General features: G+C 39.4%; 1 protein-coding gene across 2 annotated transcripts in view; it reads right to left on the minus strand.

The window, feature by feature from the left end:
* The window catches only part of UST (uronyl 2-sulfotransferase), a 294,146-nt gene that overhangs the window by 127,345 nt on the left and 148,886 nt on the right, over window positions 1-17,915 (minus strand). The gene's annotated exons all lie outside the window — the stretch shown is intronic.

Consider the following 17,915-nt stretch of genomic DNA (forward strand, 5'->3'; position numbering starts at 1 on the left):
GACATAATTTCCATACAATAAAATTCACCCTTTTAAAGTATACATTCAGTGAGTTTCAGTATATTCACAAAATTGTGAACGATCACCACTACCTAATTCCAGAGCATTTGAAAAGAAACTCCATACCCATAGCAGTCACTTCCATTTACCTCATTACCTTGATCCATTGAAACCATTTATCTACTTTCTGGCTCTATGGCTTTGCCTATAGCATTCTGAACATCTCATATAAAAGGAATCATAGGATAGGTGGCCTTTTGTGTCTGGCTTCTTTCACTGAGCATAATGTTTTTAAGGTTCATCAGTGTTGTAGTATGAATCGGTACTTCATCTCGTTATATGGCTAAATGATATTACATTGTATGGATATACTGTATTTTGTTTATACACTCATCAGTTGATGGACATTTGGCTTGTTTCCACCTTTTGCCTACTATGAATAATGATGCTATGAACATCTGTCTATAAGTCTTTGTGAAGACACATGTTTTTGATTCACCTTGAGTAAATCCCAGGAGTGGAAATGCTGGATCATATGGTAACTCTACGTTTAATCTTTTGAAGAACTGCCGAACTATTTTTAATACAGCTGCACCATTTTATATTCCCACCAGCAATGTATGAGAGTTTCAGTTTCTCCACATCCTTTCCAACACTTGTTATTGCCTGTTTTTTTTATTATTATCATAGCCATCCTAATGGTGTGAAGTGGTATCTCATTGTGGTTTTGATTGCGTTTCCCTGATGACTAATGATGTTGAGCATATTTCATGTATTTATTGGCCATTTGTACAATTTCTTTGGAGAAATGTCTATTCAAATCCTTTGCCCATTTTAAAATTGGGTTATTTGTCTTTTTATTGTTGAGTTTTAAGTTTTATATTTTTTCTGGATTTGCAAATATATGATCTGCAAATATATTCTCCCATTCTATGGATTGCCTTTTCACTTTCTTGATAGTGTCAAAACACAAGCTTTTAGTCTTAATGGAGTCCAATTTATCTAATTTTTCTTTGGTGGCCCATGCTTTCGGTATCGTATCTAAGGAACCACTGCCTAATCCAAAGTCACAAAGATATACACCTGTGTTTTCTCCTAAAAGTTTTATAGTCTTAGTGCTAACATGTAGGTCTTTGACTCATTTTGAGTTAATTTTGTGTATGGTGTGAGCTAGTGATCTAACTTCCTTCTTTTGCATGTGAATATCCATCTGCCTCAGCAACATTTATTGAAAATACTGGGTTTTTTTCTCCATTTAACTGTTTGGTACCTCACTGAAAATCCACTAAGCATAAATTTATGGGTTTATTTCTGGACTCTCAATTCTATTCCATTGATCCATATGTTTTTATCCTTATGTCAGTACCACAGAATCTTTTTTTTTTTAACATCTTTATTGGAGTATTATTGCTTTACAACGGTGTGTTAGTTTCTGCTTTATAACAAAGTGAATCAGCTATAAATATACATATATCCCCATACCTCCTCCCTCTTGCGTCTCCCTCCCACCCTCCCTATCCCACCCCTCTAGGTGGTCACAAAGCACCTAGCTGATCTCCCTGTGCTATGCGGCTGCTTCCTACTAACTATCTATTTTACATTTGGTAGTGTATATATGTCCATGCCACTCTCTCACTTCGTCCCAGCTTACCCTTCCCCCTCCCCGTGTCCTCAAGTCCATTCTCTACGTCTGTGTCTTTATTCCTGTCCTGCCCCTAGGTTCATCAGAACCTTTTTTTTTTTTTTATATTCCATATATATGTGTTAGCATACGGTATTTGTTTTTCTCTTTCTGACTTACTTCACTCTGTATGACAGACTCTAGGTCCATCCACCTCACTACAAATAACTCAATTTGGTTTCTTTTTATGGCTAATATTCCATTGTATATATGTGCCACATCTTCTTTATCCATTCATCTGTGGATGGACACTCAGGTTGCTTCCATGTCCTGGCTATTGTAAATAGAGCTGCAGTGAACATTGAGTACCACAGAATTTTGGTTACTATTTCTTTGTTATAAGTTTTGAAATCGGGAAGGGTGAATCCCTGCAACTGTGTTCTTCTTCTTCAAGATTGTTTTGGCTATTCTCGGTCCCTTGCATTTCGGTATGAGTTTTAGGATCAGCTTATCAATTTCTGCAAAAAAGGCAGTTGAGATTTTGATAGGGATTGTGTTGAATCTGTAGATCAATATGGGGACTATTGCCATTTTAATAATATTAAGTCTTCCAATCCATGAATATGGATGTCTTTCCACTTACTGGATTTTCCTTTAATTTGTTTCATTGATGTGTCGCAATTTTCAGTGTAGAAGCCTTACAATCCTTTTATTTATTTTTTGATGCTATTATAAACGGAATTGTTTTCTTAATTTAATTTTTGGATTGACTGTTAGCTGACAGAAATACAATTGATTTTTGTATATTGATCTTGTATCCTCTAATCTTGCTGAACTCATTTGTTAGCTTTAATAGTTTTTTGGTGTGGATTCTTTAGGATTTTCAATATATGTGATCATGTCATCTGCAAACAGAGATAGTTTTACTTCTTCCTTTCCAATATGGATGCCTTTTATTTCTTTTTCTCTTTTAATTGCCCAGTTATGACGATTTTGATAGACTAAGAAGTAATTATAAGTATCTGATTAAATATTTATATCCCCAATAAAGATATTATTTCCATTTTGAATGCTCAGCATTGAGCAATAATTGACAAATGATAATCAAAAGATTCCTTCATTCAGCACATATCCATAACAGAAGGCCATAAAGAGACCCAAAGCTAAAGAATATAGTACAATATAAACACAAACATACCCCAAACTTGCCTATGGTATGCAACTTGAATTTTTGCCTTTGTAATTCTAGGTTTAATTTCCTAAAATGTTTTATATGCAGAGCAGCATTTCGTAAATTTGGAGTTTCAAGGCTAATTGTCATTGGAGTAAAATATAATACTTACATCACTCACTTAGCAATCAGTTATGTACCATTTTGGTATAATTCTTCATATATATATATATTTTTAAATGAGCAGTACTTTGTTTCCTTAGGGCCAGTCTGTATGTTCTATTATGTGCCCTCACAGTGCCTAGAAAATGCCTTGGATACATAGGGTCTCAACAGACATCGATTGGTTCTTGGCAGCTCTGATAGGTTTAATGTACTGTTTAACACTAACGCAGTGATTCCACTAAACTGTGAGACCAGGAGAATCTTCCAATGCACCTCTGATCTTCCTGACCAAATGCTAATACAAGTCGTCAGGGTAAAAGACCATCATTATAATAGGCCATTTTACTTATGGTTCAATCAGTGAGTATCCCAAAAGTCTGTTCTCTGGCAATGACTGCAGAAGTTCAGATATTCAGATAAATTATTTAGTTCTTACTTTATGAGGTTATGACCCAACGAGGTTGAACGGGGCTTTGTGTTTAATAGAATGATATTAATAGTGTTTGTAAGTTGGATTTTCCATAATAACCGGGCTGGGGGATAGACTACGGTTGTGACAAAGCTGCCAAAATAAACACAAATTTTTATTTCTTTCAGGAATTAAACTGTTCAAGAATTGGGTGAATGCATTTTTCCCTGTCTTCTAGCCCAGCATAGAACAGCAAGAGAGAATTTGTTATGACTAAGTTGATGATCTAGAAGATGTGAGTTACCACATATTAAGCACTTTATTTTAAGAGGGCAGAGTATATCTTAGAAGACTTAGATGAAGAACAGAGGCACTTAGAAACCTTAGATGGAAACACTTAATTTCTCCTGAATTTCTTGGGTAATCAACACAGTAGAAGGCTTAATATCTATCTACTCTCTTTTGCTAATAGCTAAGGATGTTATCTACCTTTGGGTTATTGGTTAGTTAGTTTTTAAAAATATGTTCACTCCAATTCTTTCATTAGTTTTGTGGGAAGCTCCCAAATAATGATTATACATATCTGATATTTAAAAAGAACACATATAAAAACAAAAATCCCTGCATCATTCCTGCTGCTATAATACAATGATATTTGAAAAAAATAGCTATATCTACAAAAATGTTTGAAAAATCCCCAACGTGACTCCAATTTTACCATTTATTTAAATGCCAATGTACAGCTACAGGGTATAAAGATAGAACTAGGAACTGTGTTTTCAGATAAAACTTCTGGAATCAGTCTTGTGACTTTTAAAGACACAGCATACACCATCACAAACATAAACCTCTCTCAAATTTAGGGTGGGGCTCTTAAGTCCTTTTCTAAAAACCTATGGAATCCACTGGAAATTGGCAAATTTAGTCAGGCCAAATCAATGTGTTGATTTGGTGGTTTGGGATAAGGTGTTAAAATTAACAATGGCAACAAGTTGATTCATCCCTGCTTTTGGTAGAACTATAAATTTGCTCCTGAAGTCTGCTTTACCAATCACTGTCATCTTTTGTTGATGACAAAAGACCCTGTCCCAGGCTCTGTGCCATGTAAATTCTTTTAATCCTTGTTAGAGATAGTGAATCAAATAGCATAATTGTCTTCACTCTATTGTGCCTTTCTCTAGGAGTTTAAATTATCAAATGATTTAAGCATCATTCATAGCACCTAAGTGACTCTCCTGTGTGCCCTCCTCTGTCCCATAGATCATAGATTCACAGAACGACAGGGTTTGAGGTCTAGAGGCAATGTGGACTAATCCATCCATTCCAACTCCCTCCCCACCCTGCACGCCCACCCCTATCACCCCCATCCCCAGCCCAATCTGCGTTTGACTTGGCTAGAGCTTCACCTTGTCTTTACCTTGACCTTGTCTTTCCATCCTCTCGAGTACTCTGTGAGGTAGATAGTAGCACTATATTTAGGTGAGTAAAACGAGGCCAGAGAGATCATTTGGCATGTTCAAGGTGACAAAGCCAAAAAGTGGCACGTAACAACCAAAGCCCAGCTTGCAGCTCTCCTGACCCTAAAATGACACTCTATTTAATATACTACCACATCAAAGGGTGAAAATGACCTCTAGTTTGGCTTCTGCAACAGAGATGCTCTTTCTTTTTGTCATGTCTTGAATGTGTCCAACCTCATTAAATGCTACTGTTCAACAGTCAACGATCACAATGCCTATCATTGGGCATTACTCATCCATTACTTATATCCCCCGATCCTCAGCTGGAACTGACAGGAGTCGACTGGCCTCTCTTTCTCCTTCCTCTGGACAGATTTTATAAGCTAATGTAAGCCCAGAGTGTCAGAGCAGCTAATGGGAGAAGAGTAGAAGGATATAGTTTTCCCTTTATTCCTTCCCCTAATCTATCATAGGCAGTCACAGCTGCCTTGGATATTGTGACCCACTTCACTAGGAAAGGAAAAAACAGGAAGCAATAAGTCATAGTAAAATATATATAAAATCCTAAATGCACTTGAAATGTCTATCAAGACAAGCAAATGGTAAACTTAACAACCGTGAAAAGACGCCTCAAGACCTCTTAAGATCAACCTCAAATCCCTATTTTCTTCAACAGATATTTGCCAATTGTCAGGCATCTCAACTTTAATGTTCCTATTATCATTTGCACACAAATTTTGAATACTTACTCTTTCTTTGAGTGTCCTATAAAGAAGTACACAACAAAAACCCTCACCCCCCCCCACCCCAAATGATTCTTCATTCTGGGCAACTATGGTTATACGAATGTTGTGTCTGTGGTTTCTATTTTATGGCCAATTTGTAAAAGCAAAGGGAGCTCCAAAATATTTCACTCTATGAATGATATATTTTTATGTTGCCTGCCTTGTAAGTTCTGCAAATGCCACAAATCCCCAGGGCCTGACAGGCCTGTGTGGAGCATGCCCAATAAACAGAAGTCTGTCCAAAATGCTAAGCACAACAGTAAATACCACCAGATGACGTCCACAATTCAACAGCTTCTCCCAGGTTTGAAATGGGGCGGGGAAAGAAGACTTTTTAGGTAAAAAGCAAACTTGGTCTGCACCTAGACTTTCATAGTCCATGATTATAGGTCTCTCTGCGGACTGGTCTTGTTGGAAGAATGAACATCAATCCTGCTTTTAAGTCTTTGCAAAATGATATTTAATATAGTGTGTGACAAGCTGTGGTTCCCAAATGGCTATATATTTGAATTACCTATGGAAATTTTAAAACTCCAGATTTCTGGGCTCCACTCTTAGACTAACTGAAACAGAAAGTCTAGGATGATGAGGGTCAGGAGTCTGGCTTTAAGAGCTCCCCTGAGGCCCTACTACTTCCAGGTCCGTTTCAAGAACTGCTCTTGTAGAGACTCCTAGGCTTCCATGTTAAGCTGCTGGGAGGTTCCATACAGCCTGACGAGGGATTAAGGTGGGGAGAGGGTTGTCTGCAGGACACTGGAGAAGAGTCTGGGTGAAAGGCGCTCTCATGTCCTCCTTGGGTCTCCCTGGAGTGCCACTGGCCTCCCACCCATAGTTCAAAGTCATGATCAACCTGACAAATATGCTTACACTATGGTAAGTGCCTACTCGCCTAGAATGATTAGAGAACAGGTGTGCTGGGTAACTGAATGTGTAGGTTGACTGAAATTTATACTAAACAGTGTCAGAGCGTTAGACCCTTAGTACCAATATTATGCTAAAGATGAATGATTTTCTTTGAGGAATAAAATTCACTCTGTGATTTCACAGCATCTCCATCCCACGGTTCCTCACACTAATGCGGGGAAGAGTCACGGCCAGGGCTTTGTGAGGCTTGAACTCAGGGACGGTTCTGGTATTCACTGTCCATAGGACTTGGAGCAGTTCAGATGCATTCAGCGAAGCCCTGCTTTAAAGCTTCCTAGGACAGTGCGGTGTCAGGAGCTAGTCCCGTCGCACCGCGGAGCCTCAGCATCCTCATGGGTGAGAGGCGCGGGCTGGGCTAAAACCCGGTACATCGGGCTTCCCTGGTGGCGCAGTGGTTGAGAATCTGCCTGCCAATGCAGGGGACACGGGTTCGCGCCCTGGTCTGGGAAGATCCCACATGCCGCGGAGCAACTAGACCCGTGCGCCACAACTACTGAGCCTGCGCGTCTGGAGCCTGTGCTCTGCAACAAGAGAGGCCGCGACAGTGAGAGGCCCGCGCACCGCGATGAAGAGTGGCCACCGCTTGCCACAACTAGAGAAAGCCCTAGCACAGAAACGAAGACCCAACACAGCCAAAAATAAATAAATAAATAAATTTATTAAAAAAGAAAAGAAAACCCCAGTAAATCATGCTTTCTTCTGAGGCTATTAAATGATTAATTTCAATCTATATTATCAAGATATCACCTGGAAATGCCTTAAAAATTGACACAAGATTTTTACATTTTTCCTTGTCAAATATATTCATAAAAGAAACAGAAATAAAAGTTCCAGTAATTTGTGCTGCAGACATGGATTCCAGCTCCACGGGCATTCACGGTTCTCTTTTGGAACCTCTGGCATTTCCGTACATGTCCCACTCTTGTTTGGGCTTGTCATGTAATAAATCTTCCTTTGTGCTCCTCGTATGCTTTCTCCTCCCTTCTACAGCTTTAGTCACTTCGAGCTCTCTGTTTTTTTTAAGACCATCAACAAACACCGAAGTCTGTACAGGGCTCAGCCTTCCAGCAGTGCTGTCCAGAACTCAGCAGTGATTCTCACTGGCTTTTGCCCATCAAGCCATTCTAGGTCTTCTAACAGATGCATCTCTAATGCATAATTTTTAACTGATAATTTTATCAGTTACCCAGATGCATGTTTTCTAATCACCATCGACTCTCCAGACCCCTAGGCTCATTTCCTCCATTCCAGAGGAGGAAACATATAGGACCCGTTAAAGAACTATCTTTTCCCTCATTGCCACCTCCTGAATGGAAAGCTCTTCCTACCTGCAACTCTCAAATGACACCCTTGTATCTTCTAATTATTCATAACCCATCTTCTTCCAGAAGCCTTGCCAAATCTGAACCTTATGCTTTCTCCTTTCCCCCTGCTCCTACTTGAAATAGTTCCATGTCTAATGTTATCTACAGAAAGACAAATACAGCTATAACTTCTTTAAAAATCCATCTGTTGGGCTTCCCTGGTGGCGCAGTGGTTGAGAATCTGCCTGCTAATGCAGGAGACACGGGTTCGAGCCCTGGTCTGGGAAGATCCCACATGCCACGGAGCAGCTGGGCCCGTGAGCCACAGCTGCTGAGCCTGTGCGTCTGGAGCCTGTGCCCCGCAACGGGAGGGGTCGCGATAGTGAAAGGCCCGCGCACCGCGATGAAGAGCGGTCCCCGCACCGCGATGAAGAGTGGCCCCCACTTGCCGCAACTAGAGAAAGCCCTCGCACGAACCGAAGACCCAGCACAGCCAAAAATAAATAAATAAATAAATAAAATTAAAAAAAAAAAAATCCATCTGTTTTATTCGTCTAATAGACTGGGTCTACCTGGTATGTGCATAGTAGATAATTAATAAATATCTGTCTTTTAAATAGACAAACTGTTGGGATGAAAATACTATTAAATGTTGTTTTAGAACCAATGCTGTCATATTTATTATTTAGAAGATGCTGTTTTGGTTGTTCCCTAAGACTGTAAGGGAAGTTTATCAATTTTTTTCTTCACACTCATATTCTGCAACTTTCTTTCTTTTTTTTTTTTTTTTTTGGCCGCGCTGTGCGGCTTGCGGGATCTTAGTTCCCCCACCAGAGATCAAACCCGGGTCCCCTGCACTGGAAGCATGGAGTCCTAACCACTGGACCGCCAGGGAATTCCCTGAAACACTCTTATTTGCTATATTACATAAGAAAAAGTATAGTGAAGTGAAGAAAGTCCCCTGGACTGAAAGTCAGGAAAGTCTGGTTTTCCCCTTGGCCAAACTAGTGACCTTGAACAAGTGACCTTGAATAGCATCTCTGGGCCAAATTTTCCTCAAGGATAAATTGGAGGTACTGAACGCAATGATTTCAAGGTTCCTTCCTGTTCACATCCCACGATGTTAAGGCAGGGATACACAATACTTACAGATGTTCAGAGGGTTATCTAAATGGCATCCTGTGCTCTAAATATTCCATTCTGGTCTATCTAATGTCCTTATCTCCATCATGTACAACATCATTACACTATTCCCAGGAATGTAATACCCTGCACACCGTAACAAAATCCTCATTCAAAGATGCAATTTTCACAAGGAGCCAGAAGTAATTTTTGGGAGTGATGATTATTAAACTATCATAGTTGAACTGTGAAGTATGCGTCAGAAAAAAATGACTTCCAGTTTGATTTAAAACTCAAATTTCAGGTGACCTTGGATGAATGCTATCAGTGCCATAGACAGATGAACATTTTCAAATTTCAAGTTGACAGATGCCAAGAAAATATACATATTAAGAAAAGGCAGATTTACTTCTAATTCTGCAACATTCTTTATGCTTCTTTGATCAGTATGCAAATCATAGAAAATAAGTCCATGACCTGGGTATCTCACTACTACAGTATGTTACAGATTCTAAAATTCAAACCTCAGTTTAGCCCATGGAAAACTGAGTGCATGGAATACGCATATGTTTGACAGAAAAGAGAAATGAAGTCCACATGCCATGCGGAGGATGCGCAAGTTTTAGAGGACAAAACATCCTGAAGGAATATTTCAAATTGTTTACACAGGACTCGGTCTTGCTTCCAAATACATATGGTAGCCCTACTGCACTTGTGTTTGAACCCTCTGACCACTCTTGTAAGAGCCTCTTAAACCTTCTCTATGGTATTTATAATCAAAACGAAATGGAGTAACCCAATATGGGTTTGGCAATCCTATTTAACCCTCATCTTCCTGTGTGTGTGTACATGCATGTGTATATGCCTTATATGTTTTGTTGAGCTCAAAGGCACTGTAAGTAATATTGTTGTTGTAGTAAATCTGGACCAATTCTAGCCATTTCTGGCACTTTCTTCTGTGCTATGTATTCAGTGATCCAAAAGTCTTTATTAAACAAAACTCTGGGAATCAGAGTTGCGGATTTCCCACTAAGAACAGAGAAGAACTCAGGTCCTCAAATTAGTTTTAGATCTGGAGTTGTTCCATTACGATTATTAATCAATTCAAGTGACTTTATACATTAACTTTTGAACTAGAATATGTAATTTTGTAGATGCCTTTGGGTTGATAACCTTTCTACCAGACCCACATACTTCATTTAACTCGTCGTTCAGATCCATAACACATTTTCTCTTAATCACACACTTCTTCAAATAAAACATGCATAGACACTTTATATAGACCTTTAAGATTTGAAAGTCTGCTGAAAGTTAAGCTTTATTTATTTATAACTGTCCTATTTCTATTTTTAGTTAAGAATTTATACTCTGGAACTAATCTAAAAATTCATTTGTTATAATGCAATAGAGGAGAAGTGTTGGTTATTGATTTTACATGTCATAATGTATAGCAGGTATTGCTGGTATGGGCCAACCAGTCAGTTTAGAATGGTTTCCTTTGGTTATTGGTGGGGAGAAGAGTCAAATATTCTCATGACAGACTTCACAAGGGAAGACTGCCCTCACTGTAAATGGTACAAATGCTGGGTGACCAGCCACGCTGGGTTGCCAATACTCCTCTTTCTCATCAAGGCACCATGTAAAATTCTTAAAACCAAAGCCTTAGATCCATTGTTCATTGTGAACCATATCATTTTTTTTGTTTAAAATGTCTGAATCAAATTTTAGTTTGAGTGTGAATTTGGAGCAAGAACCTTATTCTTGGATTCAGATGATCATCGTTTGAATTCCTTGGCTGAGTTTAAGCTTTTTATAACATAAACCACACTTTAAAATAGTGTGGCAGATTGGGACAGCAACTGCCCCCAACCAATTCCACCTGCCTATATCCATGAAGAGTATGACGTCCTCCCACATGGACCTTGGGCCTGGCCTTGCGACTTGCTTTGGCCAATGAGACATCAGCAAGCAAATGTAAGCAGAGGCTTGAAAAGAGCTTGTACACTGGGGCTGAATCTTGCTTGTCCCTGGGAACCTTTCCCCTGCAATATGAACTTAAGCTAGTCTCTGGGAGGATAAGAGACCCTATGGAATACTGAAAATTCTGTGACTGGATTCAACAGATAATTACTGAGTGCCATTCATTTGGTTAATGGCATGAAATTAATTGGTTATTGTGATGATCTGATTATCTGCCTTGGATTAGAGTCTAAATTCCATGACTATAGGGACACATCTGCTTTTCCTTACTATTGTATCTTCAATACAGCTCAATGCCTGGCACATAGGAGATACAGAATAAATCATTGTTAAATGAGTGAATACAACAAAGGTTACAACTAGTTCCCTGCCCTGTGTGAACTCACAATCTAGCAAGTGAACCAACCACTGGCACCACTTGCTCTGATAACCTGTGGCAAATGCCCTGCCAGGGATATGGTACAAGAACAGGGAGAAGGAGTGATGAACTTGGCCTTGGGGACTCAGGGGAGGTTTCACAGAGAGCACGACATTTAAGCTGGCCCTTGGTATCTCTAGAAATTTTGTTGCTTTAATTCAGTCATTCTCCCTTTGCCAAAATATACCTACTTAACTCTTGTTGGTATGAACCGATAAGGAACTTTCTTGCCCTCCAAGCTTGACTTGGCTACATAGAGTTGGCTTCTTGGCATTTTTCACATTCATGAGCGTGTGTGTGTTGCATGTGTGATATGCAAGGAAAACACACCATGCAAAATTCATCCACTGCTAGTGTTGCCCCCTCATGCCCACTGGGCTTAGAAAGACAAGGCAGGAAAACTGAGGCGCTGTAGCCTCTAAGAACAACTGGGTTGAACATGGCTAAGGATTTCCATGATTGCTTTATGTCTTATCTCCGTGTATCAGTAAGGATGCTTTTGTTGGCAGGTAACAGAAAATCCAACCCAGTTCAAACAATAAGAAAAATACATAGGCATATCTCGTTTTACTGTGATTCGCTTTATTACGCTTCACAGATATTGTGGATTTTGTTTTTGTTTTTCTTTTACAAATTGAAGGTTTACGGCAACCGTGTACCCAGCAAGTCTATTGGCGCCATTTTTCCAACAGCATTTGCTCACTTTGTGTCTCTGTGTCACACTTTGGTAATTCTTGCAAAATTTTAAACTTTTTCATTATTATTATGTTTGTTATGGTGCTCAGTGATCTTTGATGTGACTATTACAACTTGCTGAACACTCAGAAGATGGTTAGCATTTTTTAGCAATGAAGTATTTCTAATTAAGGTACGTAATTTGTTTTTTCAGACATAACACTACTGTACACTTAACAGACTGCTGTATAGTAAACATAACTTTTATACTCACTGGGAAACCACAAAAAATGAATGACTCACTTTATTGCTATACTCACTTTATTGCAGTGGTCGGGAACCAAACCTGAATATCTCTGTATTCTCTTAGAAATAAATAAACAAAACAAAAATATATTCTCTTTCAAAACAGAAGTCCTTAGGTATGGAGATTTTAGGATTCATTCCATATTTTTGTTCCATTTTGCTCTGCTATCCTCGTATGTCACTATTGTCCTCAGACTAGCTTTCCTCAGGTTGCATCATGGCTGCTGCAATTCTAGCCATCTCAGGAAGAATGTCAAACTCCAGAGGAAGAAGAGACTATCTTTCTTGAGTGCTTCCTTTAAGATCTGAAAATCTTACTTAGAAGGTCCTGAGAAAATTTCCCCTCATGTTTCCTTGGTCAGATCTAAGCCACCAGCCCACATCTCAACTAACCATTAGCAAACGAAATGAGACAACCACTATAGGCTTAAATTACTCATGATTCACCTTTGAGCTGGGGATGGGATTACCTTCTCCACAGAGTAAAATTTGAGCAAAATCAGATTTCTGCTAAAGAAGAGGAGACTGAGGGGAAATGAATGTGGGGTAAGCAACAAATAGGGCCTGCTGTACCAAAGTACTCAAAGGCCCCATTGTTCTTGATTCTTCAAACACCCATTCATGAAACCCCATTCCTCAGCTGCAGAAAAGGGAGTAAGAGTAGCAGACACGGAGAACATTTCTAAACAACAACAAGGCTCTACTTGCTGGTTGTGGCCCATATATACCCCTGCAGCTTCCTCCCAGGCACAGGTTTGCTGACAGCTGGAGAAGCGGACAGATGAAATACATTCCCCTTCTATGTAAAATGACATCAACCCCCATGCACTGAAATGAGATGGAGAATTAGCAACAAGGTGAACTTGATCTGGAAGGTTAACTACACACAAAAATCTAGAATTCATAAGGTATTTTTAGCTAGAGATGGTAATAAGATACAAAAATTGCTCTCAGATGAAGAAATTTCATACTGCCTACATATTGGAGGCTTTTTTACAAGTACAACTTTTTCATAAATGAATTAATATTGAACAAGTGTGGCATGCAATATCGACCCAATCCATCAGCATGGATCTGACCATGGAGAGTCTGTTTCCACAGTATCTGTAGGCTGGTTTTTATTTGTTTTCATTTGTTACTTGGTGCTGGGTAAACAGCTTTTTCAGAAATCCCCACCAAGATAGATGAAGCATCCCACGTCCTATAGGGAACTATTATTACATTCAGGCTATCAAACACTGCTAAATGAAAGAAATCATTATCTTCCAAAATATTTTTTAATTGACACGAATATTTGCCATCCCTCAAGACTCTACCATCTAATAGAAAGAGAAAAAAGGAAGACAATGTATAGAGCAACAACTGTCTTAATAGCTAGAAAGTCCCCATCAGATATAAAATTTCTGATTTTCCCTGTAATTGTCAAGGAGTTGACCGGAATAAGCAATAAGAAAACTGTTCTTAGGAGAGTTTATGTTAAGACAGATAAATGTGGTAAAATTAAGAAAACTGAAGAATGAATAGAGAGGAAGAGGCACAGGTTTTGAGAGTCCATTGCTGATTCTCTGACTGGGATTTTCCTGGAGCAGTAGGGTAAAATGTAGTCCTTGCCCACAGGATGACCCTCGTCCTGGACCAGAGTCTTAGTGAGGCCTGATGACCAACCTACATCACTGACTCACAGGGGCTTATCAGCCACCAACAACTCCACTCCAGGCCCCCATCAGGGACTATATCTTTGAGTGGTTCTCTGTTCAAGTCTATCAAAAGGACAGGATACGTAAGGAAGATTGTTTGAAGAACAGACTCAATCATTTCTCTGTACCCTCCGGAGTTTTTGTCTTTGACCAAGTTAGGCCATCACAAGGCTGTTTTTTGGAGCATAATTTCTTAGCTCCATTAAGAGGTGCTTTAACCAAGTGATATTTTGTCATCATGTCCCTGGTGGTCATCAAGGGACACTATAAGATACAGCATCACGCAATTCAGTTTTGTGTTTGTGATTGGGATGTAATTGACCACACTGTTTCCTAACTTTCTCGTTTTCTTCTCATCTCAGGGCTCTTATTCGTTGGTACCTTATATGCAGTTATCTTCAATTTGTGAAACAACCCAATACCATGAGCACAAGTACTCCCACATAAAAGATGAAAAAACTGAGAATTAGAGGGATTAAATTATTTGTCCAAGGTCAACTGCAAAGCTAGTATTCAACCCCAAACTCACGCTCTCTATCCCACTCACTATCTGAAAAACTAGTATATTTCTGCTTCATGGAAAATGAGAACTCTGCAACCACTTACAGCCTCGTTCTTCCTTTAGCTACTGGGAAATTCAGAGTAAAGGCTGTTCAACTACAGCAATTTTTTGGAATTTATGGTCTCTCTTACATAGTTTCTATTTTAATTTATATTTTCCATGTCCCTGATATGTTTTCATTTATATTTTATCATTTTTTCTGCTACATTTTCTATAAATAGCCTCAAATTATTTGAAGGTGGGCAAAATATTAAATAAATCCATCAACAAACAAATAAAATGCATTCCCATTACTCTCTGGACTGTTAAAGCATCAGCTTATGATTTATCTTTCTTCGCCTACAGTCATATCCACAACCTCACGGTAGACTACCTGCAAACCTGACTCAGTTCACAGTAGTTTATTAAAATTAACAATTGTAGTTGTTCTTCCCTCCTCCAGCAACAATACCTCCATTTTTTTCTGGAGCATCACTCCCTCCCCTGCTGTTCATGGGATTCTGGAGGCCTACCCTCAACTCTTGCTTCACAGGAAGGTGTTTTAATCAGGCATGGCCAACCAGCACACCCATCCACTGAATATAGTGACTGGTTAAGAAACAGGCACCTGACCCAAAGGTGTCCAGTGAGACTCCATCTCAGGATTTTGCAGGTCTATTGAAAGTCAAGATCTTTTTCCTACTATAGTTTCTAAGTTGGGTGCAGGCCTGGACCGGCAGGGATCCATCTAACTACCAAAAGAGAGGATCTACCTAAGAGTTAGCCTGCCCAGGAACTGGGAGATAAAAATAGACCATATAGCTTTTTCAAACCTAACTGCTATCAACCACATAAAATACTTTGAAATGACTGCCAGCCCTCTGGCAGATTCTGCTTGTTGCCTGCCTAATATCTATTCTTCCTCTCATCTGAATAGAATCATGGTTTCATCATAGGTAACAATATAGCCAGCTAAAAATATTCACCTTCTTAGATTCATCTGAACCTGGAGGTTGACTGAGTGATCGAATTCTGGCCATGCATTCAACAAATGAATGGAATATAAATGTATGTCACTAACTTGGCCTTTTGAGAAATCTTTTAATAATGGACAGACTTATCTAGCATCCTTCTTCAATCCTTTGCCTTGATCTTCAATTCCTTCTTCCTTCCTGAAAACACAGACACAAAGCCTAGAGGGGCAGCAGCCATCTTGTGACAAAGAGGAAACAAGCATGAGGATAACCCGAAAGCTACGATCTACAAACTAATGAAAACAGTGAAAGAAGAAAAGAGGCAGGTCCCCAATGACATCACCATGCTATTGTACCAGACCTGGACTGCTTACTGCATAAAATAAATAAGCTTCTTTGCCTGTTCAGGCCACTGTAGTTAGGTTTTTGGCCAAATGCATTTCTAACTGATACAGACTTTTCCCTTTTTAATTTTTTGATGATTTTATTACTTTTTAAAAATGGCCCCAGGTATTATTATCCTCTGAGAAAATCAAGAGCAATCCTGGTGCAAAGGTGAAAATCAGGTCTAACCATTGCTTTTGGGCTCACAGTGCACTGACATTGCAGTAGCAGAACGATCAGCTTAAAAATTCTACATCTATGATCAAAATATGTCCCGAAAAGGTTCTCATAAAGTATGCCTGCTTTCTTTCTTCAAGTGCTTTAACTTTATAAGTCCTTCCCATAACAGGGTGCTCTCTTTTCCGGGTAGTTTATAAAATATTTATAGTTGGAAGTCAAAGGTAGCTTGGATGAGGAGGCCCGTTTGTTACAAACATACATCTGCACCAGCAGCCTGTCAAATGTAACTCACTGTAGTGTTTTTAATCTGCTCAGTTATGGTAAAGACTTCCTCCTGAAGATGTATAAGGTTTACTTACAACACACACACACACATACACACACACACACACACACACACACTAATTTGCTCAGAAACACAGCTAGAGTCGTTCAGCCCTCATGTCCCCTCCCGCCAACTTCAGTGTAAGTGCATTAAGTATATACTTTGCACCTGGAAACTTATGTGGTCAATAAACAACTTTTGACCTACTTCTGTGAGTTGTTCTCAAGGCCAAACTATGTTCTCGAGTCCGTCACGGGGAGTGATCTCATCCAGAGGATCACTTGCCTCCAAGGATAAAAATGCAAGTTTATTTTTCAGGAATTTATAAACATTTCCTTTGAAGTTTCAGAGGAGTAATACTGTACTTGGTAAGCTTTGACATAAATTGTTTAGAATTGTGACTTGAAAATCTTTTACTACTCCTTCCACTGGTCAATATGTTTGCAAACAACATGTATGTTGGAAACCTTAGGAGAACATCTGCTATCAACTGTAATGATTTCTTTTCTTTTCTTTTTCTTTACTTTTCTTTCTAGGTAGAAAGTTAACAGATCATTATGAGTTGCAAATCCTTCATTTGTGTTTGGCACTTTCCTTTTTAAAAATTCTTCCTTGTCCGTTGAAAAATTCTATACTCATTTTTGCCAAAAGTTATAAACTGCACTACTCAGATACCTGAAAGCACCTTGAACATCTGCTCCCTTGAACACGTGCTGTCTTGCTCGCATCTTAAGTCTTTTCATCTCAGACCCTCTGGCATTTCTTCAGGCGACAAGTGGTCAGGGCACAAATCAGTCTTTCGCTCTCTCTCTCTCTCTCTCTTTCTCTCTCTCTCATATACACAGAGCTCAAGTTCTTAGAAATAAATTTAAAAAAATCATGTTTAGAATATGAGAAACCAAACAATGAAGGTATATCATGTCAACATAGTTTGCGTGGCTGATTCCATAAAACTGCAGTGAAAGCTCTAGGGTAAAAGCAAATCATCTGTTTCTGCACAAAGAATTCAACATAAGCATGAATATTAGAAAAATAAGTAGAGGCTTAAGAAATTCTTTTAAAATGCCCCTAAGTCATAGAGTCAAGCAGGCAGAGTCATGCCTGCTTCTCTCATTTAGACTCTCAAACACACTCTCACAACTTCTTTCAGTCCAGCCTTGTCCAAGAGGGTGCAAATCCTCAATTTACGCTGCCTAGTTGAAAGAAAGCCACGGTCCCTTCCCTCTGGGAGTGGCCACAGGGCTAGTGGACGGGGACCCGTTCCCCACAGGCCAAGCTTCATTTCCAGAGGGGAGCTGTGAATCACGGAGAAATGTGTTCCTGGGAAGTCCACACCATGCACATTAGCCAAGGGGGAACTGAGAATGTCTTTCCAACTAAACTACTGGATGGTCCCCTCATACTGGGGCCAAAGGTGCTGCTCAGCTAAAATGCAACGCATAGGAGGACAGCTAAACTAAAGGGCCAGTCTCCT

This window comes from Balaenoptera acutorostrata, chromosome 14 (assembly GCF_949987535.1).
Source record: "Balaenoptera acutorostrata chromosome 14, mBalAcu1.1, whole genome shotgun sequence".
NCBI classification, from domain to species: Eukaryota; Metazoa; Chordata; class Mammalia; order Artiodactyla; family Balaenopteridae; genus Balaenoptera; species Balaenoptera acutorostrata.